General features: G+C 41.3%; 1 protein-coding gene across 1 annotated transcript in view; it reads left to right on the plus strand.

Annotated features, from left to right (window-relative positions):
* The window catches only part of RASSF3 (Ras association domain family member 3), a 53,524-nt gene that overhangs the window by 19,238 nt on the left and 6,422 nt on the right, over positions 1–27,864 (plus strand). The window lies entirely within an intron of this gene.

Here is a 27,864-nt window from a genome sequence, read left to right on the forward strand (position 1 = left end):
CTGGCATGAAAGATCTGTAGTGTTCCTGGAGAGTCCCTGTCTGGTGCCTGGGAAGGCTGGAAGTTGTTTGTGCATGGCACAAGTAGAAACACGAGTGGCAGAAGTATGAGTGGATTTGTTGTCTCAATGTCGTATGCAGCTGTTTCAAAATCAGTTGTTGCTGTGGAGGAGGTACAGCTTAACACAAAACCATTCCTGACTGGCTGCTTGTGGTAGGATCTCAAAACTGTCCTGGCTATCTATTTTTAGCTGTTTCCTGCAGGAGTGACACTTCCATTCCCTCTTCTAAGCTTAGCTAATGTGTTGACTAGAACTCACAAAGGTCTGGAAACACACAGATATTGATGGTTCTAGAGATCTTTAGCAAACCTGTAAGAAGGATTTGCAGGGGAGCAAACCCCACTGGTGCTTCAGCCAGAAGGTTGCCAAATGCCATTTGAGACATCAGGGCAACAGCTCAGAAGACAAGCTGTACAATTCATACAAGGGAGAACAGCTTGAATCACAACTTGCCTCTTTGGAGGCATCCATGTGGAAGTGTCATGTAATTCAGTTCACAAGTAAATTGTATGCAAGGTCAAGGCAAATGGGGCTTTATTAGTTCCTTTACATTCAAACCACTTAGGGGTTTCTTGTTGCCTTTTCAGAGGCTACTGGAAGAATTTTCAGTATCGAGTGGAGCTGATGCTGTCCCTTGGGTCATTTGAATCAGAAAATGTTTTTACAACAGCCTTGCTTTTTAAGAACAAAGGAGGACTGGGAAATATTGAAAAGTTGGATAAATAACAATGTATTTGTATGGCCTGTAGCAGCTTGGACTCTTTATGGCAGGGAGTGTAGCAGGAGCTTTGTTCCACATTGCTGTCCTGGCTCTCCCTCTGGCATTGGTGGCACTCTGTGAGTGCTCAGTGTAGGGAAGGGAAATGGGTTGTGTCCACTGCTGCTGACTGTGGCTGTGTTGTCAATTCTATGTGTTTATCTAGAGAAGAGTCAGCATCTTAAGTGTGTTTACTCCCTTACACGGTGTTTGGCATAGTTCAGTTTGTGCCCAGACAGCCCAGGAGCTGCTTAGTTAGAGAAGGCAATCTGCTTTTGTCTCAAAGCAGTGGAGAGCTGGGAATGTTCCCAGTAAAGGAGGCTTGGTATTACCTTTTCCCTGCACTTTTGTGTATTTGTTGCACTACAGAGGTTATCCCGTTATCCCCTTGCCCATTGGAGTTGTGGATACTCTAGCATCCTTCCCATGCCCCAGTTGTGCCTTCAGTGCTTCCTCTTCTGGAATGAAGTGCTGCAGGACTTCTTCAAAGGGCTTTTTCAGCTGGGAAGCTCCTGAGGTAGCTGTGCTCAGCAGCAGGCCTGTTCTGGATTCTGGAAGGATTCTGGCGTGCTTTCCCCTAACCATTCTTATCATGAGACACAGATGAAAATGGGCAGATGCATCTTTAATGCATTTATAAACCTCAAAGGATTTGGCTTTCTTTTAAAGCAGGCATCTGGCTTTGCATTTCATACTTTGTTTTTCCTTGATTACTTGAAAATCCCCATGTGGTCCATCCCGACTCTCACCTTTTGAAGATGTTTATTGGAGATGATTTCCAATGATGAGTGGGATTTAGGAATGATTTTTAGAAGTGATATGTTTTATTTCTACATAACTAGTTTTCTGGAATAGCTTAAATCTGTCATTGGTACTGCAAACAACTCGACGCCTTGTGTGAAACATCTGCTTCTAGATTCGTTCTGTGCTGTATGGCAGAGACTGGAAGGCTCCTCAGTGGTCTCGTTCCCTCCAGATGAGGCAAACACTGGAAAATCTTTTATTAGGAAAACCAGATCAAATATGACTTCATACTAATAATATCTGTGTTTTCTAGAATTAAGCAAAGGGAATGGTGTGTTTTGGTCTTTGTGGTTCTCTGACCTGAATAAGTTTGTTTGTGGTGTTTTGGGTTTGTTTTTTTTCCTTAACCAACAGTTGATATAAGAGGGACAGGGTTGAGAACTTCCTGGTCTCCAAATAAAATACCCTTCCATTTGTATCTATATCCAGGATACAATCTTTTGTATTTTGGCAGGGAAAAAAATGTTTTCATTTTGCAGTCCATGTAGGACATAGGATTTAGTCATATATGGTAGGTGCTATATGTCAGAACAGAGGATGCTGTTTCCTTCATCTCTTTGCTGTTTTTACCACTCCAGTCTTTGGAAAATGGGATTCCTTTGGAGTTCTTCATCATTGTAAGCAGCTAAGTACATGTTTTAGCTGGAACATTCAAATGACTCTTTCCCTAGAAGGAAGGGAAATTGATTGGAAGCATGTTAAATTCTTACCTTACTCTTAATTGTACTCTGGGATGTCACGAAACTGATAGGCTGTTGAGGAAAGCTGGAGTATTTGTAGTGTCAGTAAAAACACCTTAAAGCAGGAAAACAGTATTGAATAAAATAACAGAATATTCAAGTTTGTAATCTGGCTAAATCTCAGTATTTTTTGCGTGTCTGCCTTTTATAGAGATGCTTCCTTTTCTACTGAGGATGCCTTGCTTCCTTGCCCCATCTCAGTAACTGCATGACGTGACTTTGATGCTTTGAAGAAAGATGGTTCGTTCTGCAGGGTGGATTATAAGCAAATTATTTATGAGGAAATCTTGAAGCACAGTAGGAAATGCTTTAAACATTAAGACTGATTAGAAACATTAATAAAGGAAACACTTCTTCTGAATGCAGAAGTGATACCTATAGAAGGGCAGTATGACATTTGCAGTTCTGTAATTTAAAATAGTTTCTGGATAAACATTGCCCATTATTTGTTTCCAGTAGCCATTGTTTCTATTGTTAATAGTCAACTACTGGACATAAGAGATTCACATTTAAGTTAATTAAATGTATGTTTTTCTAAGTGAGTGTGTGAAAATTCTGGCATGCACCAAACTTATTTCAGTGACCCTGTAATATCATAAAGGGCATATGGTGATTTGCTTAATTTCAAGTAGCATTTTCCCATACGGAGTCTCTTCACTACAGGCCCGAAGTCAGAATTTGAATGGTGCTTTATGTACTAAACCTCGCAGCTGTCCCTTGCTTTAGAGCTGACAGTTCATTCAGGGTGCAGAGGAAATGCATCATCTGACTGAAGAAGTATTGCATACAATATTACAGTCTAGTGTGGGCAAACCCACACAGGCTTGACTCTGCTCTGGCACAGAGGTAGCTTCTGAGGTTGTCCATTAGCTCCCAGTGAAAAAACTCAACTGGGAATGGGGGGCTTGCCAAATTTAAAGGCACATGATGAATTTCTAAGGCTGGTTGTCAGTTGTCTGCTTAGGTGTGCCTGATGGCTCTGGCATCAATATTACGAGTTCATCTACGGTTCTATACTTATAATTCTTGACAAGGACTGTCCATGCACAGCGACTGTTCCGGCTGATGTACTCTTACATTATTATTGGGACTCTTGGGCTGTTTCCTGAGGCAAGCATCTGCAGTCTTGGTGTCATACTTTCATGCTAGATCTGCTCTTTTAAGGCCTTCAGTCCTCCCAGAATGAAGAATACCATTAGAATAGGAAGGAAAAAAATTTGCATGTGTAGTTAATTTGATGCACCTTTTCAAATAGCTTCACTGGTGGTGGAAAGATCTTATTTCAAAACCCATGTTAGTATTCCTGAATTCTGGATTTTTTCTAGATCTGATGGGTCGAGAGCCTTCGATTTGAGCTTGTACATGTTGAGTTTTTGCCAGTACTGTTTACTCAGGGAGCATTTTGAACACTTCACCAGTGGGGGAGGGAAGAGTCTTTTAAGGATAAAGCAATGTAAAGGAATTCAGCAAGGACTAGGACGTGTCATCTGCAGGTTTGCATAGAAATGCTTTAATTTCTTGCATTTAAGAAGGAACCAACGCAAACCCTAGAATACTTGTTAATAGAGCATTTGGCACACATGCTGTGAGTGGGTCAGGAAGTTGTTGACTGAGTGGAGCTGGTTGAAGCTGCTGGAGAAAAGTCTTAAAAGTACTCTGTGTATTGCCTCCTGTACTGCATGCACCTTGTTTTGCTAGCTTAGTTTTTCTTCTAGGATTAGTTTTCTAACACATTATTGAGCTGACTTTCATTCACCAAGGGTTTGATGAAATGCTGTGAGCCAGGGAAGGAGGTCAGACCCCACAGATGTAGGGAAGTGAAATATTCCTTATGTCCTTGGGAGCAACAAGTTGCTGGGTTGTGTCACACCTAGGAAAACCTAACACTTATGTTTGACCAGGTCTGGGTGATAACTCTGTGGTATTTGCTCCCTAGAGCAAACGAAAGCTATTAGGACTCTTGTGTGACACGAATTGATGGCTGTGTTGCCCAGTGTAACATTGGTTCCATCTATCCCTTCCTTAAGCTGACACAGCCTTTGGTGGGGCTGTAGTGTGTGAGATCAGGGAACTCCAGTACCATGACTCATCTAGGAAAAAAGGGAGTGGGGCTGTTTGAATTTGTGTGCCAGCAAAAACAAATCTATCTCTGTTTGGAGCTTTAAGCTTGCCAGTCAAGATGCCTAGGAGGTGAGAAGGCTGATTGGGGTGTGGAGAGTTTTGCAATGCAAGGACTGGGTCCTGTGCTGTAGCCCTTGGCAGTGACATGTGCTGCAGGGGTGCCATGGTGTTTCAGAGGAGCAGCTTGAGGTTGAGCAGCGTTTGTAGGCAGTAGCTTGGTACCAGCCATGTCAGAACACAGAGAACTTGCACAGGGGTTTTCTGCATCATACCGTTCACTGCTTGTGCTTGCCTCTCTTCTCGTTATTTTCCCAGCTCCCCACAGCAGATGATTGACTAGACAATGTTGGGTGTTTTAAGATGATGCCTTTCTTTAATGGTGATTTAAAGTGATGCACAACACCATGCAGTGCCATCTACTTATAAGTCTTGAGCATTAACAAAATACGTGGTAGCTACAATTCTAAATTACTTGCTATTGAGAAATATAAAGTTGGACGCACTGGCTTCAAGTCTGAAGATGTTACCTGTCTTTCAGAGAGATCTAATGAAGAGTATCTTTTTTCCAGAAGTACCTTTTGTTGTTAATCTGAATTGATATTATAGTGCATAATAGGTTCTTTGAAGCATTTTGTCATCTCATAAACAACTCTTGTAAGTGCTGTCTGCCTTTTATCTTGGTTAGAGGACTCTTCCTTCAGCTTTGTTAAAATGGCAATAGATGACATGTCAAAAAATGGCAGAAATATTTCTCTTATTTTAAACCAAAAACATCTGAGGTGAAACTGCCATGTAATCTTTTTTCCATATATTCATATTTCACTTTTGCTGCTGCTGATGGAAGCTAGTTTTTATTGAAGTCTAACCATTTATTGCTTAGTACTTAGAAAATACTTAGGCAGGTCATCTGCTCTATTCAGAAGTAATTAGTAAATATACTGAATCTGTCTGCCAAAGTTAGCTTAAATGCCATTTGAGAAAGACCAAATATGCAGTGATACCAAGCTTGCAGAGAGTGATTAGGGATGTTTTCTTTTCTGTGTTATTGCAGGCATACCATGGTATTAAATGTAAAGACAAGGTTAAGCATTAAGTTTTAAATTCACAGTTCTTTTGAACTTTACTGTGCAAATAAGTTTTGTTGTTACAGGTTTGATATGGAAAGAATGAAAGGATTTTTTTCTTCAATGCAACTGACAGCTCTTTTTCCTACACCTTCAAAATAGTTGATGACAACTTCAAGCACTTAGCACCTGTGAAAATCAGACTTCAAACTCTTGAAGTTTGGAAAAGCCTCTCAATCTCCTGACCTGTTAAATGTGATATTGAAATGAAAGGTAATTTCGAAAAATTTCAGGGTCTATAAGCCTCAAATGTAGCACAAGATTTAGCTTTCTTTTTTATAACCACTTTCTAAAATGGCTTAACTGTTGTGACAGGTACTTTTACAGAAAAAAGAAATCCAGGTTTTTTTTGACAGCAGTGCTTTCTTAGAAGCTTGCTTTACGTGTAACAATAGCAGCAGCCTTGCCTTTTGCTTCAGCTTTAATTTGAAGTTAGTCAGTGGCACCCAGCAGCTTCCTTTGAGGCGTGCAGTGAGTGCAGTGATGGCTGCCCCAGATACATGAGGGCATTGGGTGAATTAAAGTGCACCTCTGTAGGAAAAGAGCTGACTTTCCTTTTTAACATGAATTTTAAATATCTTTAGCTTTTTTAACTGTTGAAAAGTGAAATGCTGCTTCCTTTTTCCTTGGCTTTCACAGTGAGTAGAGACAGACTGATCTCGATTATTAGTTAGCAGCAACCAACTCTTTTTGGTGCCTCTAGATCACCAAACTGTACTGCCTCCGCTGCTTTTTCTTATTTACTGTATTGTATGACCAAGGAAGCTGTACTTAAGTCACAAATCTGCTGACTAGTTGCAGTTGGCTCTTTATCTTCATTTCCTTTTTTGCTGGCTATATAGTGTGAGTAGTATCTTTAGGGAAAGGAGGAAATTGAAGTGATGTTTGTGCAGGCCAGACTGCTATAGCTTACCTTCATCTGTGTCCTCTGAGACTGGCCCAGGAAAGGCAGGAAGACAGCACCTGCTGCAGGGAGATCAAATCATGTTTGTGGTACTAAACCAGAGGGGTAAACTGTAAACTAAGGCTGAGCCTTCCTGGGCATGGTATTGGCTTGTGGAGAGCTGGAAGTCAGAAGTGCAGCAGTCTGTTTCCTGGCCTTCTAAAGATCCTTAACTGGAACTGAGGAGTATCTGTATGTCCTGGACCATTGAACATTTCTACTGGAATACAATATAAATGGCTTCCCAACTGCTTCTCCAAAGTGTTTTCTCCCCAGGCATGGAGGCTGTGGTGGTGTGACTTTACTAGAAAACAGTTTTGTTTGTCATGGTGAACATTGCCATGTCCAAAGAGCGCCCTGGTTCTGAGGCATTTGCGGTGCGGGGAAGTGCTCGTGATGTAGGAGCAGTGACTGTGTTTGCCTTCCACTAGTGGCCTGCATCTATTTTTGATTCCTCTTCCCCAACCCTACCTTAGCTGTTTTTGGGGTTTTTTTACTCCCTGTGAGGACTTCTGTTTGCACATCTGGGTGCAGCAGGATTGCCTTTTCCACCATGGTTTGAGTACTAACTACCGTGTCTTTTTCAAGCTGTTACACTGACTCAGCCTGTGTTGGGTGAGTGTCTGAAGCTTAAGCCTTTAATCTCCTCCCTGCACTACTACTTACTTTTCTTTGATCTCTGGTTCCTCTTAGAGCCATTTCTTTCCTTTGTCAGATACCACAGCTACTAACCTGCTCTCCATGCAGGTACTTGTAGCCCTCAGTATTTACTCTCTGTAGCTGTTTCCTTCCCCAAATGCCAGTGTTTGTTTTAATCCCTGTGGGATAAGTCAGATGATGATCTGCACTTTCTTCCTGACCCACCGTAGTTTGGTCCGACCAGGTAATTTACATTCATCAAGCCTTTCAGGAGCTCTGTGTAGGAGGCCACTGTGTTTTCCTAACCAGATGAAATTGCAGGAGCCTGCCCCCCCTGTGTCAGTGCAGCCACATCACAGGCTGAGACGCCCACGCTTGGCCTTCCCCAGATGTGCTCGGAGCAGGTGGGCACTAAGCCAGTTTCTCTCTGGGTGGCTGTGAGCTGTCCTTCAGAGGTCTGCTGGTGAAAACAAGATGGGGCATGAGAAGTCTTTTATGCAGGGAGGCTGTCAAAGAGACTTCTACTCCCTTCCTGCCGTGGGAGTGGAGGGGTGTTCCGAATTCCTCATCCTTTTCTTTCTGCAGATGCCTTCATAGGGTGGTTTCTCAGTTTGCCCTGACCCCAGGTGGTATATTGCCCTTCTGATCTGCTGGCAGCTGCTTGCAGCAGCCCGATCCTGAGGTGTAGCCTGCTCTTTACTTTGCAAAAAGTTAATGTTTCATTGTATCTCCATGCGTGCCTCAGCCCAAGAGTTTTCAGAGGGAAAGTTGTAACATAGGGCTGTAGCAGAATTTACAGTGTTGGAAGAAACTTACTGATAAAGTAGATGCTTTAGTTAAAATAGAAGATACATGTCTCTAATTCTTCGGGCTGTAGGTGTGTGTTAGTGCTACTCAGAGCAGAATTCTCTGAATTGCTCAGTAGAGGCCAGTGTGAGGAGCAGCATTGCCTCAGGGGGTTGGATGGTTTAAAATACACCCCTGCTATAAATGGCAACAGATGGTGGTGGGATTCTTTGAGGTGGACTTTATTCAAGCATGACTTTCAAACAGCTATCCCACCCCTCTCTCCATCACCCCCTCCCATCCCTTCCCAGTGCAAGTTTTTGGAAAAGGTGTCAAAATGAGCAAGGGAAGGTTGACTTTGGTTTTTATTTTGCAGCTGCAAGGGACACACCATAAGACGTTGAGTTTCCATTTTCTGTGGTGGCAGACTTAGCTCTTTGGTCTCTCCCAGTGCCACTCTGCCTATTACTCAGATTAGGGAAATGTAAACAAGGGTGCAAGTGGGGTTTTACAGTGTCTCTGTGTATTTTTAATGCAGACCATATTTGTTGAAGGGTTGCCTGGCACGCTGGGTTTGGTTCCCCCAGTACCCAGGAACACAGATGCTGTTCTGTTAGTTTCCAGCTGATAATTTTTCATTTGCTCAGGGAGGGCATCCTGTTACATTGGCTTCCACACTGTATCTGATTACCCCCTGAAACATGAATGTGGTCATGAACACTTAGCCAGATACACTATCTGCTCACACTTTTCTTTATTATCCTTTTAAGTCGTTTTGTTGTTGTTGTTCGAAGGGTTTTTTTTAAATTTTAGTTTTATTTAATATCCTTTGCAGCAAGATGGATGGTAGTTCAATTGATTTTTCTTTTAGTTATTCTTTGCTTGGTATCCCTACTTAGATTAGGCCAACTCTATTATGGGCTTTACTTCCCATTTCTCCTTATTTCTTTGTCTGCCTATATTCAGGCAGAAATTGTGCTTTTTTGTAGTGTTTGTGTGTTTTTAAATTTTGTCCTTTATAGCAGGCTGTTAATGCTTGCTGCAGTTCAGGGGCAGATATTACAAAATATGAGTCTCTGTCCTCAGAGGTTGTAAACAGAAGGAGTAATTCTTGCTTTTTGTTTTGCCCTAGCCAGAGAGATTAGCTCTCATGTGCTTTAAGTATGTAGGATTTGCAGATCACTCTTGACCTGTCAAAATGAAAGCCAGCTGTAACAATTTGATACCTGTCTTGTGGGTTGAAACAAGAGCTGTGTTTTCTAAAGCTTGGCCTGCTATTTGGCATGCCAGGCTTTCTTTGAGAGAGTAGAAGTTTCTTTGGCAGATTTTTTTTTCCTTCAGTAGAGACTCTGGAACAGCCACTGTCTGCAGTGTCCTCTGTATGTGTGGTGGGCTGACCATACTTTCTCCAGGGCAGCCGAAAACTACTGCTTTTTCTGTGGGCTTCAAATGGAGCTCTGAAATAAGCTGAGGGTGTTTTTAGTACTGAAACACTGACTTCAGATTCAAGAGTTGTGCTTCAAAGCTGTGACTTGAACAAGAGAGAGAAGAGTGCTGTGGTCTTGCTGAACTTGAGGTAGCTCCCATCTTGTCAGATGCCTGGACAATGCACTGACATGGTGCTGAGATAGAACAGAGGAGAGCATTAGTAACAAGGAGAAAGCAATTATTGTTTTTCAACTGGGAGCAGCAATGGAAGTGATAACTGCATCTTAAAAAGCATCTAAAGCAAGAAAATATTTTAAAGACCATTTGTACAAAAAGCTAAAGGAATTCTTTCCCCAAGAGATGACAGCTCTTGAAAAAAAGTCTTTTTAAGAGTTACCTATGCTGCCATCAATTTTAATAAGAAAGTGAGAAAGCATGATTCCTTTTTGCAGTGTTCATGAGCTTATTTTTCCATTCAAGTTCAACTTCCACATCATCTAGTTTATCATAGATCTTTTAAAAATGAATAGCTGTTTGGCAGAGTTCTTGTTGAAGTATGAGTGTATGTATATACATATACATGTGTATATATATATATATATATATATATATATATATATATGCCAAGGCTTAATATTGTAAAGTTAACTGTAACTGTTTCATCTGAAAACATCTCACTGTCCTTAAGTGTAAAGTCTTGTCATAGTCTTCGTAGATACTTAATGAATCCTACCTCTGTGGTACTCCAATTTTATATTGTGCTTTCTAGGTAATAAAATAATTATTTTATAAATGACCACATTAAAGTGTTTTTGTGTTTATTTTTAAAAACACTTGATAGCTAAGTTTGGAAAAGCCATCATTATTATTTCTCCTTGTCTCTCTGGATTAAGCTGCAACTTTTCATTGCATTGTCACTTGCCAGCATCCCTCCCACAGACTCTGCCTCATCCAGCACACAGAATATATGCTGCTAATCTTGATGACTCTTTCCCCTTCTCCTTATTGTAGAATATGTGGCATAAAGCCATAAATTCCCTGCATGGTACTCAAAGCTTGCTTTAAAAGAAGAATTAATCATTTCAGCAGGGATTTTTTTCCCTATGATATTTCACAAATGTTTGTGAATGTGCCTTCCAATAATAACATATTAACAACAGCTTCTTCCCTTCTGCAAGTACATCACTGCTCATGTTTCTGGCTTTAAGTCAAAGTGTGTTTTGTGTTGTGGTTGAATTGGGTGATCCCTAGCTGCTTCACCTCGGGCTCTATGCATGCCTCATCTGACAGTCATCTTGGTTGGCCAGCCCCACTTTGGGACCTGCTGTGTCTCTCTTGCACATTGCTGATGATGTTCCCATTTAATATGGAAGCTGAAACATAAGAAACATGTGGATACCCATATGAAGTCAAAAGCCAGATCTGTCGTAGAGGAGTGTTTGGCAGTTACTAATGGCACGTGCTGGGGAAGAGTAGGAGGAACGGGGCAATTATGCAGTGATGTCCTGACAGAACACTCCCAGCCTCTTTGATTGAGGCTGGGATGTTTTTTCCTGGGAGTTACCTGGTTACTTTTGCACCCATGTAGACTTGTAGCATCCCTAGAGTGCTGTGACATAGAATTCCACAGGTCCACTTGCAAAAATCACACTTTCTAGGTTTTTGAAGTCTGCCTCTTGTGGACTGGAGTAGGATTCAGCTCTGGACTGAATGCTCATATGCAGGTGTGAGAATGCAAGTGTCTCACTGGTTATGTTGGCAGCACAACTAAGAGCCATTCAGCTCACCACCAAGTCAGCCTGTGGGCTGGGACTCAGGACTTCTTAAACCAGAGGTATCTAATGTTGTCTGTGGTACTGCTGGATGTGACTGGGCAGGGATCCTGCCCAGTCTCCTGTTGCCACTTGGTAGGTTGCAGGCATCCATCTAAACCTCTGACATACCTGCCTGCCCTCTGCAGGCATTGTGGATGTGCTGGGATTTCTCACATATGGCACTTGTGTTTATCTTGTGGAATTGGCTCCTCTGTCTTATTGCATCACCTGGCATGGGAATTAAACTGTTCAGGTGTTCTGATCAGATCAAATTTGATCAGTGTCTTGTGTCCTGTCCTGTCCCCTCACTTTGCTCCCTCCTCTGTGTAGTAAGAATTGTCCTCTGCTTCTGATCTGGTTAGATCTACTGCTGTGACAGATTTCTGCATGTATCTCACATTGCAGAGAACTTGTCTGGCTTGTGCTTGCTTTGCTTGCAGATATGAATGTTCTTGACTCAGCAAATTCTAATAATTCTCAGGTCTCAAGTCAGCTCCCCTGAAACGAGTGAACCTGTCATTAGCGATCATCTGTGGATATTTTTGTGCTCTAAACTCCTTTTCAGGGCAGGGGTAGAACCTGTTCCTGCCAAATTCACTTGAGAGGTTCCTCTCACTGTTCCTTCCTTCTTTGCTGGGCTTCTTCCAGTTTCTGCAGCAAGGGATCTTACAGACCCAGCCTCACAGTTACAGCTGCTTCATGAAAGTATCAGCACAGAACACCTAAAAAGGCTTGTATTTGTAAGTGTATGAGGAAGGTAGTGCTATGTATAGTGTGGAGAATAATACACTGGTGGTAATGCATAAATGAATTCATTTGTTCTGTAGTTCTGTTGATGAGAATAAGTCTAACAATGCTGCTTAAAAAGATGGATGCATTTATTTAAAGTGTAGGTGGACCTTGAATTGAGCAACGATTCTGGAACAGCACTAAACGCATCTCTTTCAGCACATGGTCCTGACCTACTGTGCCAGCTTTTCCCACTGGTTCCCTGTCATACTCCTGGACTCCACAGCTTTCCCTTTGCAGTTGCAGCTGCTGCAGGGACGCTCAGAAGAATTTCTGTCATGGACAAACCCATTTCCCTGCAGCTTCTCCCTCTGCTCCAGTGGAGCTGTTTGGCTGGAGTTTTGAGAGAGGGAAAATGTCTTCTTGATGTAATGTTTTGAACCTTGGCTCAACCTTTTTAACATTAGTTGCAGTTGTGATCAACTAAAAAATGGCTGTTGCCATCTGTGCAATTTCAGTCAATACATGCTTGTGTACCCATAGAGGTAATGATTTGTGTTATTTAAAAATAATCTGTTTGCAAATTATTGTTGCAAATTTGACTCTGGGTGTTTGCTGTATTTATCTTCTAAAAGCATTTTTAGTCCCTTTCCTTAGCTTTATTTTCAGTGAAATATACTTAAACCCATTACTTAGTGGTTGTGTTCAAGTTCATAGTAAAGCTTATAGCCTACACTTGCTTAGTGCTTCACATCCAAAGGGCACACAATTAAAAACTCACAAATTAAACCTCCTCTTAAAACTACATGTGTATTCATGGCAAAATCAGAACTGGCTCTTCATTCTTGGTTTGAGTGCTGGAGTGAAAAATACAGACTTTCCCCATTATCCAGCTGCAGAGGCAGTAAATTAGAGGCCTCTTAAGGGGCCAGGTGTCCCTTGGCAGCATTTTGATGTCTCTAGTTTCTAATAAACAAGCTGGATATTGGGAATTTTGAAGTCAGTCTGGGTATGGGGAGTGTTGTGTTCTGTTACTAATAAATCTAAATAAGCATTGCTGTGCTCCTTTGCCTGCTCTTTCTTCTGTTAATCCTTAGTTTTTAATCTTCAACTGGATTTGTTCAGTGCTTTTTTACTTCAAAACTATGCAGTCACTTAAAACAGCTTGAATCAAGACAGCAAATATCAGTGAGGGCTTGGACAGCAAATATCAGCAAGGGCTTGGACAGAAACTAAGATCACATTCTGCAAACAGCTGTTGTGGTGGAGGGTGGTGGTAGCCCTTTCAGTGGGAGTACTCTGTGAACTGGAGCAGTCAGATCTGGGAGCTCTTGTAATGTTAGAAAAGTTAATGTGAGAATCAGTATTCTAGTGCCAGCATTCCTGATAACTTAGTATTTCAAAACATCCCATTAAATGGATGTATGGTGTTAACTGGAACATAAGAGTGCTGAGGTTATGAGTGCAGGGATAATGTTTTCTTGGTCTGTGTAATGTTTAGAAAAGTTTTGCTAAGCCTACTGTTTACAACTGATTTGCAGAATATTCCCAGGAATGTACAGTTGCGCTGGCAAATTATTCTCTTAACCAGTAGTGGTTTGCAAAGAGATCCCAGAGGGAGTAGGAGTGTAGTTATGGCCAGTTCTAATACACAGGAGCGTGTCTGATGCTCCCAGTTAATGGGCAAGTCACTGCAAAGGGCTGGCATTCTGGTGCCTACCAGCTGTAGCAGTCAGTTGGTCATCCACCTAGCATCTGTTATTAATTTATAAAAGAATCTGCTTCTGTAGTGAAACTTACTCTGTTATATGATTCATTGACAACACCTGAACTAGCTGAAACAAGGGCATGACCCCCTGGTGATGCTACATCTGCCAGTTTACATGCACATGAATTCCCTTCAGAGCATTTAGAGATCAGGTTGGGCACAGGTGTTCTGGAAGGAAAACCAAATAGTGGTGGCTGGTGGTCTCCTGAGCTGTGCCAAGCAGGAGAAGGGGCACTGGGGTTAGTTCTGTTGGAAAAAATAGATTATTTCCTGCCCAGCTTCACCCTTTATGCCTTGGAGCATGGAGCTGGGACTCTGGTGATAGCAGGAGAGCACAGTGCAGAGTCTGCACAGTGTCTGCCCTCCTGTCAGATGCAGAGGGTGCTTGGCAAAGCCTCAGCCCAGAGCAGGCTTTTTGGCTAGCCTGTGTATGGGCTGGGTTACTGCTGTATACCTGTGTGGGAGGGTGGCTGGAAGCAGGTGTGCTTCATTTCTAACATAATTATGTGGCCATGTAAAACTGCTTAGGAGTACAAAAAGCAGAGAGCATTTTCTCCTTTTGTCACCAGTAACAGCAAGATGTTGCTGGTTTTGATCACTCTTTCCTCAGGGCACTACTAGACTTCTGACTTACTAGAATTGTGATATTTCCTAATCTGGTTAAGCCGATACAATGTTTGAGAGTCATGTTAATTTTTCGATAATGTAAATTAGTTACATGTAAGAGACTGAGAAATTGCAAACAAAATGCACCTTTACTGAAGCAAAACTGGAAGATGTGGTGGCACCTCAAGTTGTATACCCCACAGCTTTATCTTTTCTTAGGATCACATACTTCCTCTGTAGTTTGCTTGTTTAGATTGCCTGTGCTCTTTTTCTGAAATGCTGAAAAGCTGTAGCTAGCTTTTTCCCACTTTGCATCATAAAAACTATTTGCTTAAATGCATGTAGTAAGCTCCCTTTGTTCCTTGTTCATGTTTCTACACTTTGATGTTGCCATGCCATTTTTTCAGAAAAGTTACCATTCCTGCATGTGTTGGCATCAGTGTGTGTCACCTTAGTCAGCCTATGTAAGTAACTACTTTGATTTTTGTTAATTTTTACTAATTAATAAATGAAGAATCCTGATGATTTCATTAGGATTTCCTAATGAATGGTCCTAATAATCAAGGACTGTGCTCTGCCATTTTGACAGAACTTTCTTATACTCGGGGTGCCATTTAATTTTTGTGTAACAGTGATGCTTATTACTATGCTGCTGTAACATTCAACATTCATAATGTGGGACAGAAGTGATCAGATGCTAAATTAATGCCTCTTAACCCCCCTTTGTGTTGTTCTCTTGTCTGTAGTTTCCAATTCTTCTCCTTGTGTTATAATGTGGTGGTGCTACATAGGGGAAACACCCGTGTGTTCCTCTCCGCATTCCCTACCCCTTGCCACCAGGCATTACAGAATAACTTTTTATGGGAACCCACAATGTTTGTCGATTGGAAAAGTTTTTGCTAGCACATTATGCAAAGGACATACTGGTAGAAATTTGGCTGAATTTCAGTGTTCTGGCAAAATTGCCTGTACAGGTTTGGAGCAGAAGAAATACCAATACTTAATTAATTACACAGTTTGATTGAGCTAAAAGCTGAGGCCCTTCACATGTGGCAATTAGAGAGGTCTTGTTAGTGGACCTGTATTATATATGCTCAGTGGAAGAGTGGATGTGAACTGACTGGCCTGATTACAGGCTAATGCTTTTGTCTGTGTCAGAGGTTCCAGATATATTCTTAATTTTTCCAGCTCTCAAAAAGACTCCCCTTTACTTTACAGTTTTAAATGTGCACATATATATTTGTAAGCTAAGAATGGCTCCTGTGATCTATAAACTTCTAATAAGATAAGGTAGAGGTATAACTTAGTACCTCAACAACTGTAAGTTTAAAGACATAGGCAAATGCTGTATTCCCAGTTGGATGACGGTTTGTTTTTAGGTTTTTTTTAACTTTTATTTTGATCTCCTTTTAAAACAGTGTTGATATCTGATTGCATGCTTCATTTTATTGGCTAAAACCATGATTTCTCAGTATTTTCTGTTAAAGTAGAGGAAATGTTAACAAAATTTTCTGATACTTTTATTAAAAGGAAGTTGTGATTTTGCTTTGCAGAATTTATTGTTTATTTGAGGAAATTTTGATTGAACTAGTTTCAGCTTATCTGATGCTTGTCCATGAAGTGACCCATCCTTTTCAATGTGTTCTGTGTTATGAGTGCTTTCTTAAGAACGTGTGGTGGTACTGATTATCCTTATTGCCTCTAATGAGGATTTTTTTTTTTAATGAAAAATTCTACTAGACTCTTTTGTTCCACCTGAAATGCCTATCAGCTCTAGCAGATCTCATACCTTCATATGCTTCATAATTACATTTCCTGAAGCAGAAGTCAGGCTTAAGGAAAGGTGGAGTAGCAACAGCGCTTCCTTGTGCCTGTAACATCCTGCCCATAAAAGCAGGGAAATAGCTGTTTGGAAAGGAAAAAAGAACAACTTTTTGAACTGTATGTTGTAAAGTCAACACATTCTCCCATTTGCTCCTTAAGAACAAAGCATGTAATCATTTTCCCCCTTCTCTGGTTTCCTGGTGGCCATTCTCCAGCATGGCAAAAAAACTTGTGTTTGGAGTCAGGCCATGGCATCAGGTTGTAAGCAAGCAAGCCCTGTTCTCCAGTGCAGCCTAATTGCTGTTCTCCTGACCTTTCCTCAGATGGAGAGTTTGTTTATCCAGCTTTTCCTGTGGGATATTCATTAACCATGTTCTGAAGTCTTCTGTTCACACCTCCCTTGAACGCATACTGGTTTGGCCTCCCACTCTCTTCTCTCTCCACCCTGTCCTGCCAGTATTGATCTAAATAGCACTGCTATCACTTTTGTTCATGCTATTAAAAAAAGAAATGTCTGAGTGTAACAACTGTCCTGTAATTCTGAAGTGATTCACAACTGCAGAATGGTCTGCCCAGATGCAGAAGCTGTGAGTTGATGAGAAGGGAGCAGCATGCTCACACGAGCACTGGAGATGTTAGTGGTGTAAACTGTCTGCTGAGGCATGGCACCAGGCTAGCACAGTGTTTGGGTAAGATGGGACTTGTGCCATGAGGTGTTTATTGCACTGTAGTTCTCTCATGCTGCAGACTTGGTTGATGCTTGTTTATATTATCTGTGGGGGTTTTTTAACCTGTGCAAAAATAAAACCCTGGTTTTCCCTTGCTAGTTCTTCTGTTTTCAGTTTGTTTATTCTGTTCTTTTTCAACTGGAAAAATAAAAAAATACCTTATTCAACTTATTTAAGAAAGGAGCCTCCAGGATTTGTGGAAGCAATCTGCTGGCTGGTAATGATTCTGTTACTGGATGAGGACTGTGACAGCTGACACTGGTTTCTCAGACAGTGGTAGCATCTAGCAGAGAAGCAGGCATATGGCTAAAAGCAGCTGTCTTTTAAATTGTCTCAGCATTGGAGGCACCTGAATTCATTTGTAAGAAATTAATGTGCTCTCTGTGTGTATTCTGGAAAACAAATTCATACTGAAACTGGGCAACAAGTGTATTTTTGCAAAAAGGATTGAAACACAAGTTGGTGGTAGTTTTCAGGTTTTGCAATGGTAATAGTATGATTTGTCTTTCTTTTTAGAAAATGTAGAAGTTTTGAATAGACTTGTCCTTTTGTCAGTCTCAGTCTGCTTGCAACTGAATTGCTTGGTAGCCTTAAATATATGTGTGATAGATAAAATCCAGGTGGTAGAAAAACAAGAGATTGAAACCCCTGAGAAGCAGGTTATCATTGCCATGCTGATGAGTTTATTCAAGGCATAATCTTGCTGACTCAAGTGGTTGGTTTCCTCACAATGCAGAGATCTGAGGATTGAGTACCATTTTACCAGTGTGATCTTGAGGTCACTAGGACATGGGCTTTGGTGGTGCCATGGGGCTGGAGGGCTGAGGTCCAGCAACCAGCTGCCTTTACCAGTTTGTTCTCAGCTCTGAATGAATGCTCTACTGCATCCCTCATCCACAAGATGAGAGGAATAACTTCAAATGGGGAGTTGCAGGAGAGTCCAAGAGTGATCCAAGCCTTTTATTTTCCTTACTGGAACAGCAATCAAATCTGAGCTCTGAAGTCTAAATAAGTTCTAACTGGAATTGCAGTCAAATTGAATGAAGGTGGAGAAAGAACTGAAAAGTTCTTCTTTGCTGCAGCTTTGAGATAATTGCCTAAGGGGTTCTAATTTTTTTTCTTTCAACATTTGACTTCTTAAGGCTGAGGTTACAAAATAGAGGTAAAATCCTATCATTAAGGTCAATGTAAGTTTACACTACAGTATTACATGGTCCCCTAGTTTGCCCCCATGCTTTTTTCTTTCTTGAATTTTTGCCAGATCAGTTCAAGCAATAGTAGGTAAAGCTAATGATTACAGTATGCTGGTTTAGAAATGTCTTTTGGCTACTATCTGATTTTTAATAAAATGTGGCAATTAAAAGGCTGTAGCAAAGGGTACAGTCATTACAGTTTTAATTGTTAATGAAATGTGCCAGGTGATTTAAATTTTCTGGAGCGTGAAAGAAAGAGGAAGTTTTTCATGCAGGCCAGGCTGCAGGGGTGCATCCTTTTGTCTGCACCATGAAATATCTAATTTGGATGTCTCTTTGAAGAGACCAGTTTTTAATATTTCTGTGAAAGCTCTGTAGAGACTTAATTGCACAACTTGCAGTGAGAGAGGTTGTGTTGGTGTAAAAAAATTTTCTATGGACTTATTTCATGAAAACCCAACTTGTTTTGAAGTAGAGCCACAGTCAGTGTAAACTGTTAGATTTTGGATGGAGTTAGTTTTTAGCTCTGTTTTGCATATACCTAAAGCAGCAGTTATATAAGTTGACTGTAAATGCATGTGATGGTTTTATTGTGATCATATTTAACATACTAAGAAGATACTTCTGCTACTTTGGCTTAGAGGTTGGGTATATTACTGAACATACCAGTGATTGCTTACAAGCTGGAGCATTGTCTGAGTCTGCCAGTTATTGTTGCAAGCTTTTGAGGCCTTGCAAAAGCAGACTTCATTTGAAAAATAGATAGTTTTACTTCCTTAATTCGTGGGGATTTGAGATACATGTGCAGCAGAAGAGGGCATTTTCCCGTCAGAAAAGTTTCAAATGTGATATCAGCACCAGGATGATAAAGACAGTAACATAACTTTTTGAATTTGAAGAACTGTATGTTCTTCAAAGTACTACATCCTCCCCATAACCCTGGCATTTCTTTGAGAAGACTGTTCATCTTTCTGAACATTTTTTCACTGTAGTGTCTATGATAAGGGAAGACTGTCAGGGTTGTTCTATATCCGGAGAGCCAATGTGTGATATTTCCTAGGTGAGAATTGTTAGTGTGTATTTTTGAGATTTGTGTTTTTTCTTTTAAGTGGAACAAATCCAAACAAAAATTATCTGGTTGGTGGGACTGTTGTCATCATGTGCAGGCTCACCATTTCTGTCTAACACCAGCCCTAAAGCTTGGCCTGGTTATGAAGTTCTTGTCTTTTCTTGGTACAGACAGGTTTTAAAAGTAATTTGGTGACACAATCTTAGATCTACCCTACCAAGCCCAGGAAGGGAATGTTGCTCTAAAGATAAAATGGTGTTTGACAAACTTGGCAAAAGCTGGCACATCACCCAGCTTCTGCTGAGGCAAGGCCCACCGCTGAGCTTGCTTCAGACTGGGAAGTGCGGGCAGCAAGCACAGGAAGAACACTCTGCCTTGGCCTGGCACAGGGCTCGCTTCCCCAGCAATGGCTGCTTGGTTTCCAATGTCAGCTTTAAAGTGAAATGTAGAGAGTTGCATTTGTAGACCTGAGAGGTTGTCATTGTAAACACCCTCTTCCCACCTTCTGTTGTATGGAATGTGTTGGATTCTTGCATTGTAGGGTCATATGCAAATACTGTGGTTTAATAACCCAGAGCCCTAATGTTACTTAGTTGTTTGATCTCTACTTGTATTAGTACCCTGGGCTTCAGACCATACTTAACTTTCAAGATACACTAAGTAGTTTTCAGTACAATATCCTGTATAAGCTTGTTTCCTAATAGTCTTTTAAAAGCTTGATTTTGTTGCACAGGTCACAGAGGCTGGTAATCCATTTTAGTTCATTAAACACCTTATGTTCTTAAATAGCCAGCAGTTAAAACTCCCACTTTCTGAAGAGGAGACCTGAAGGAAATGATTTATTGTCTGTGATACTTCTTAGATCTAGTTTTACTGAAATCTGCAAAACTGGAACAGCTGTTGAATGTTATTTAAATCATGTAATATATTTCTTTAAAAACATGACGTAGTCTGGAGAGGGGAAAATGTACAAATCTGTGTAAAATCTGTTGTGTCTTTAGGGACATAATGTAATGCTAAGCCTGAGTTGCTGTTATTTGTACAGTTGGTTTTCACTTTAAACAGATGACTGCTTTTTTGAAACTGGGTTGCATGCCAGTAGTTAAAGTACAACCATGTAGGGTACAACAGGGTTTGTAACTAGGGGTTTTCAGAGGTGATGTCATGATGAACTTAAATGAAACTTTAGCAACAATGTTAATGTCACCAACAAATATATTCAGTTTCCTAGCCTTACTTTCACAATATCTGAATATGAACTGTGTTTTTATTGCTTCTGTTTGAAGGAAAATAATTTGCTAAAAGGAATAAAGGGAAGTTACAACTTTTGTTTTGTTTCTCTTCTACTTAAAAATACTCACCATGTAAACATTTGAATGTTTACATCAGAGGGGGCAGATGGAGCCATAATGTTTGTCATTGTTTGCTTTGCTTTGTCATTCATTGCTTTCATTTGCATGCCAAACCACATGGTGATACTTGGTAAAAACTGAAATAATCAGAAAGTAACAAGTATTTATTAACTCTAATGCTTGTACCTTGTAAAATTATGATAAAATTATAAACTGTGGTGTTGCATGGGGATTTCTGTAACCACTATGGAAGGGAGACCACATTGCATCATGGATAAAAGTAAAGATATTTCATACCTGTAGCATACAGATTTATAAACAAAGAGCATTTAAGCTTTGGTGCACCTGTGTCACAAGTTCTGATACAGGTCTGGTCCCCACATCCCATTTTTGTGGTTAATTTCCCTGCTGTAAAATGATTGCGAGGATGGAGCAACTGCCTTAGGAAGACTAAGGAGTTCAAGGCTCCTCATTTTGGAGAGGAAAAAAAGGGGTGTGTGTGATGTGGTTTACAAAATCACAAAGGTGATAGAAAAGCTGAAGGTGAAACTTGAGTATATGAGGTTTTGCCATATTAGGATTAAAGAGCATTCAATGTTTTTGACAGAAGTTATCTGCTATCTTAATAGAAGATCAGCTTAAAGCAGATGGCAGTACCTCTTCTCACTGCAGTCATGAATCTGTGGAACTTGCTGCCACAGGAGGGGCAGAGACAGGCAGTGTTGGCAGGTTCAGAAAGGGTTTCTGTGCCTGCATAGGCACCAAGGCCATAAATGGACAGCGAACAGACTCGGAAGGGAGGTGCCCTCTGAATTCCTGCTTCCACACTTGTGGATGCCAGCAGAGAGGCTGCAGAAAAGGCTCACGTGCTTGCTGGAAATAGCCTTTGTTTTTGCTGTGCTGAAGGCAGGCTGTCAGGCTGGATGCCCTGTGCACCTGACCTGGGAGGGTGCCACTTCTCTTGCTCTGTCAGGGGGACATGTTGTGGGCTGTTCTTGAACTCTCTCTTAGTATCAGGATAATGGTTCAAACTCATGTCAGCCAAACCTCCTTAGAAAAACAAAATCTTTTCCTGAAAAAGAAACTGCTTCCTTGCCCTGTGTGCCACTGTGGGAGTTGGAGCTCCCTGACTGCAAAAAGTAAAAGGCATTACAGGAAGATAGAGATTATTCTGCCCATATCCATCCTGTCAGAAAAATTCCTCTTTCCCTGACCCAGAGAGCAACCTCATCTTGTTCAGGAGGATGCAAACATTTCAAGATTCAGCTATGTGATAAGGTCAGTGCTTGGAGATACTTGGATGCTAACATTTCTTCTTAGCCGCCCTGCCCCCAATTGGTCTTCACAGCTTTTTGGCTACTGGTGTCTGTGACTGGCTGTGACCAGTGTCCCTGCTTGGTGAGTCTCAGGGTTTCACATGAAGGAGGAGCACATATCTGGAGTTCAGGCTTGCCCCAGGATAGAAGCAGGAATTACTGTCGCTGGGAAAGCTGCTGTGCTCTCCTGAGATGAGGATGAGGGAGAAGTAAAATGCTTGTTTCAGAATAGTTTAATTGCAAGGTTTCAGTTTCTTTCTTTCCTGTAGGAGTGCTGCCAGGCTGTAGGAAAGAGTGCTCTTTCTTGTAGGAGTAACAGGAGTAATTCTGAGATCAGAATTCCATTAATTTTGTTTCCTGTATGCTCTGCTGGGCTTTTTTTTGTAGTACAATAGCATTGTTACTTAAATCCTTTCTTTAAAGCAAATGTGATGTAAGTAGGATTGCACTAGCTGTAATTTTTATGACTAAACAAGACTTTTTTTTTAACATAGTTTAGGCTGAATTTCTCATTTTCAAAACTTCAGTGTTTTATTTCAAAAAATATTTCTGGCCACAATTTACAGCAAGATCATGACATCTTCATTCATCTGACTGAATCGCGGTCACAGTATGTGTGGGATTAATGTGAAACATGAGAGCTGAGCTAGGGACTGATGTGTCTTAGAAGATTGCTTGCGTTCCCACAGGTCTTTGGTTCTTCAGATTTCTCATAAAAATGCTTTATGGATGTTCCTGGGATAGGTTTAACCTTTTGTCTGTTATATTTTCCTCTGTCTTTCAAGCTGAAATAGTAAGAAGAGCTTGGTTCTCATTCCTCAAGAGATGCTAAATTCTCAAAGTTTTGTGAAAATAGCAGGTTGGATGGAAGAGAGAGACCTTGTATCTCTCCATACACAGGAGGCTGCAGTAGCAGTTTGGGGAGCCAGGCATTTGACTCAAGGCAGGGATCCTGAAGCTGCAGGCTTCATGGTTTTGGAGTTTCCTTTCTTTGTGAAACTTTTTCTCAGCCTCATCCCATAGCAGCCTGTAGCTGTTGAGTTTATTAGTGCTTTATTACTACATGCAGGACCAGGGTTTGGCAGCAGCCGTGAGACTTAGACTTCCATAAAGCCACTTGAAGTGATTCTTCTCTTTTGGGACCACAAGTTGATTTGCAGTTCACTTGAATTGTAATTTGTGCAGTTTTAGTTGTGTTTCTTGAGGATTCATGCTGAGCTAGTCTCATCTAGGGCTTTGCACTCAGCATAAATGTTACAAAGAGAGTGCTGCTTCTCTAAACATCTGTGCTACAATAAATGAGATGAGCATGGGGGGTGCCGCGATAAAGAAAAAACATTTTCTGCTCTTTTTCTTGTGAGGAAGCTTAACTGTGAAGAGGCATTGCATCATGAGCTCTGATGAAAGACCAGCTATTCCCCTTGGGAAAATGAAAGCACTTGCCTCATTTCCCTCTTACTGGCAGCTGTTGCTTAGGAATTCTGTTTGGGAATGAAATGCTGCTTTGGTTGACTTGAGAAGTGGCTTTAATACAAATGGCTGCCAGTGGTGTGCACTGTAATGTTGTGAAGGACAGAAAAAATTTCTTAAAAATTAATAGCTCAGACTAGAAAATTAGTGGTTTAAACACAAATATACAATTTGCATGAGTTCTGATGTATTCCACTGTGTCCTTGAGACCAGTTTTTGTTTTTCCCATCTGTGCTGGTCTGAGGAAGTGGCAAGATCACATTAGCATCAGGGAGTGGAAGGAGACCAGGAGCTCTGATGAGGAAAACATTTAATTGGGCTGGGAGGAGAAATGGGTGTTGATGTGGCAGACATTACTGAGAATATGGCTTGGTTAAATGATGGAAGAGAACCTAGCTCAGGTTCTATTCTATATATTTTATTTAATTTTTACAAAAAATAGCATGGAATTGTTTGTGCATGGTTTTATAGAGAAAGTTCCTTTTTTGAGCATTAGCCCCCAGAAGTGATATTGTTAAGCCTGGCAACATCTAGGTCTTGGCTGATGGAAGAAGACACAGTGTGAACTGCTCTGCTGGTTGTGCTCATACTTCACTCTGCTGCTGTGACATACACAAGGATCTGTGGTTAGGAAACTCATCACTAGGCCTGACTTTTGAAGAAAAGCAGTTGCCCAGTTCCCTGCACTGTTGTGGGGTGTGTGCTGGGTGTCTTGTAGGGAGCCAGAGATGAATCAGCCTGGAGATGAATCATGCTCCCCTTGTGCCTGAGCAGTGCACTGGCTTTGAGAAGCTGTGCCCTGTCTCACCTCCAAAATGCTCTTGCTCCTTTGTTTAAAGCAGCTGCCTTTGGAGCAATTGCTTTCCCTGTGCAGGTGTGGCATCAACCATTTGGTAGCCATTTCAAGAGGAGGATGTCAGAAGCACATTGTAAAGCATGGTAGAGATGAATGAAGTTCATTGGATGACTCAAGGTCTTCACAGGTAATAAATTTACCTGCTGAGATAACCAGGTGGAATTTGATCTGTTAGACAGGAGCAGAGTTAGCAGGGGACAGCTTTTCTTTTAGTGGGTCCTGTTATGAAGTACCTGCTATTTCCTGTGGGAAATCAGTTTGTCAAGTCTTCCTGAACCCACCTAAGGATGCTCGTCAAAGAAGACTTACTTATTTTAACTTCTAATGTGGCTAGCAAAGCTGTATGGCAAAATTTAGGTAGCATTGTATGCTGAGAGCAATTCAGCCCCAGGAAAGTTGGGGGGAAAAGCCAGGGGAAAAAACCCTGTATAACAGCTTGTTAGCTTCTCTTTGCATGTTGGCTAAGTATAATTAGGAAAATTAAAAGACACAGGTGCCTGAAATCTGTGTATTCTGCTTAATGACATTCAGTGAGAGCAGCTGACCCAGTGAATCATGGTGGGCTGAGGTTTTCTTGTTCATAATAAACCCAGTGAGTTGCTCCTTTGTTGGTTTTCTGTTGGCAGCAGTCATGTGGGCTTTAGTGTCTCTGCAGTTTGTGTGACAGCAATGTGATTCTCTCTAAGTCCTGGTGTGTAGCTAGTGAGGAGGTTTTGTTTGCTTGGTTGAAGTTGTACCCTGATGAATGAGTAGTTGGAGTGTTCTGAGCTTTTTGTTTGGGTGCAGGCTGGTATCACCAGATTAATTCATGAAGATCTTGGTCTTAGGTTTCCAGTGGCATCGAGTACTGCCTCTCCTGGGACACATCTTCACTTTTCACTGCCTCTCATCTTGATAGTGAAAGATGGAGGAGAAGGGTGAAAATGACTGTAAACAGCATTTCTGCCTATGATGTATTTTATTTTTATTGAATGATTTTGGGTCCCTTTGTCTGATTTAATCCCAGTAGTCCTCTTTGTATTCAGTTCAGAGATTTGCTATGAACTACATGCTGTTGAAGTTAATTAAGGCCCAGGCTTTGGTTGTTTAGGAAATGAGTTAGAGGTACATTTGTTGGCAGAGTGCTCACTACAAAAGGAGGTAATCCCCGCTTTTGCGTAAACACACAGATGTGTTTTTGTGGGCTTAATTAAGCTTTGCCAAAATTGTCTGGCCTCTAGTGCAAGAAGGGAGAAATTCCTGTGGTATGTTCAAGTGTGGAATCATGTTTAACTCATTTGATGGATGACAGCTGCCCCAGTGATGCCTTGTGGCCCTCAGCTCTGTAGCGGATCTGCCCCCGGGAAGGCTGACTACGAGAGCATCACCAGGCAGGTCTGTGGGAAATCAGCTGCCTTGGGTGCTGGGCTTGGATTTTGCTTGTCATGCCTGCTTCCATGGCAGTCCCCAGGATCAGAGTGATCTCGTGGGCTGGTGTCTTTTCTAACCAGATCAAACTTCTGTCATTTTGGGAGAGCAGTATGAAAACTCTCCTATGTGAAAATAGGAGAAAGTTTCTTGCTGTCTGTTCATACCCACCAATTCACCAGGGTTTTTTTTCCTTGTCCTTTTTTTTCTTCTTAATAATGCATGCAGATAATTTCCTAGATGTCAGCCTTGTGAACTTTACCCTGTGCCATTGCCATTAAAGGCAATAGGTTCTTTTTGTCATCTACAGTTATTAAAGGTCTTTTTTGTGGAATTAAACTTGCAGGTGCACAGAAGTTAATGTGAAGTGGTTGTTTATTTGTTGATTTTTTTTTTAAACAAAGGTTGATATTTCAACATAGGAAAGGTGAGTTTTTTCCCTCTTTCCTAGTTAGTGATTTTTGCTTAATAATAGCGGATGTTGTGGGTAACTTCAGTATTTAAGGTGACAGTTCCAACAGGGTAGGTACCTGCTTGAACGATCAGAAATGAATTAATAATAAGCATTAAAGCAGAGGTGTCTGGTATTGGAATTTCAGTATCCATATTGTTAGTAGATTGGAGAGGTATGAATGCTTGTCTCTGAGGTGACTCTTGGCTGGTATCCATGTGAAGGAGTTTGTCTGCACTTACACTGACAGGGAATGTTGCAAGTTAAAGCTTGGGTTCTTGAAATGTGTCACATAGATGTCAGAGGCTTGCAGACTGTTTCCTGTCCCTTTACTATCCACTCATTTTCCTTTGTGCCTCTTCTGTTTGCCCCCAGATTGAACACTATAAAGCTGAAAGAGCCTTTGGGGAGATGAAGTGGGCAGTTTAAACTGAGCTGTCTGTCTTTATAGTTTGGGGCAGATGGAAAACAGAAGGGCAAGAAGGCTTCATTTCTCTTGAGAGAATAGAGACTTGAATTCTGAAAACGTTCAGTAATTGGGTATTTGTAGTTTAGTAGGTGGGGTCTGGCAGCTGTGCAAAATGCTACACAATCTTAAATTGTGCTTAAGGAACTAATGGCAGAGTTGTCTTTCACTGGTGTTCCTTTTTTGCCTCAGTTTCCTGATCTTGAAATAAAGGTATGTTCTCAGTGTTATGCAGGAAATCAGTATCTCAGCCCAGATCAGAATTCAAGGTTTCTGGCTTCAAGTTCTCCATTCAGACCACACCTTTCTTTTTATAGCCATGGGAAAAAAGTCTGCTCCAGCATGTCATTTAGTGAAATGCCATATAGAAAAAGCAAAACTAAGCCTAAAAGAGCTAAAAATACTTGATTTTAAATTAGGAGACAGAAAAAGTTCAGGAGATTCTTTCTGGCAAGTGGAACCTTACAATGCCACAGCAGATGTGCTCATCTTTGGGGTAGTGTCTGGCAAACTGAAGTGCCTGCAAAGATGTGTGCTGAGTTGTGCTGAGTAGTGTCCAATAGAGTGGGGTTCTGAACAGGCCACTGAAGTCAGGGAAGCCCTTCCTCAGGATACATTACACTGGAATGTGTGTGGGAGGACAGGTGGAACTGGGACTTGGTTTGTCTGTAGAGTGAATGTGCTCAGGTGTTCTCTGAAAGCATCGAGGCTCTTCAAAGCTTCTCCCTTTTCTAATTGAAGCTTTAAATCATCAAAGCTGAGAGCTGAAACTCTTTCATACTATATATGGCATTTGTGCTAGTGGTAGAAACTGGAGTGTATTTATAACACTGGTTTGCTGCTGCGGGAATACAGATTGGGAACAAATGTTTGTTTGGAAAAAATCCAATTCCAGGGTGTTCTTTTACTGCCACACGTGAAATCCACAGCAACCTTGTAAAAGCAACAGTTGAAAAATCTTAATAGGGCCTCCCCCATGGAAAAAAAACCCCATGCAATTGGTGTAACATTATGTATCTGGAGAGTTAGTTCTGATGGTTTGTGCAGTAGGCAGTGACCCTGTATGTAACATCCTGTCTGTCACATTGCAATGCTGGGATGCTGTCGTGTTGTTGGCACACACTGGGATTGTTGGGGTTTCTTGCTAGGACGTGCTGCTCTTTTCAGATGTGCTCCTGCTTTGTTCAGAAATACCTATTTGTGCCCCAGGTAATAGTTAATGAAAATTTTAAGTGTTCTTTGCAGGATGGCATAGCATTGACATGAGAAGATCAAGCCATAAGCTGGCTTGAGCTCTCTTGCATACTGCTGCAAAACATTTGAAGGAAAACAGTTGGCAACAAAAGGGCTCAGGTGTCTTTGGGTGTGTTGATTAAACTATCTCCCTGCCATCTCCCTTCAGTCCCAGTGTTC

Source organism: Ammospiza nelsoni, chromosome 5 (genome assembly GCF_027579445.1).
Source record: "Ammospiza nelsoni isolate bAmmNel1 chromosome 5, bAmmNel1.pri, whole genome shotgun sequence".
Lineage (NCBI taxonomy): Eukaryota > Metazoa > Chordata > Aves > Passeriformes > Passerellidae > Ammospiza > Ammospiza nelsoni.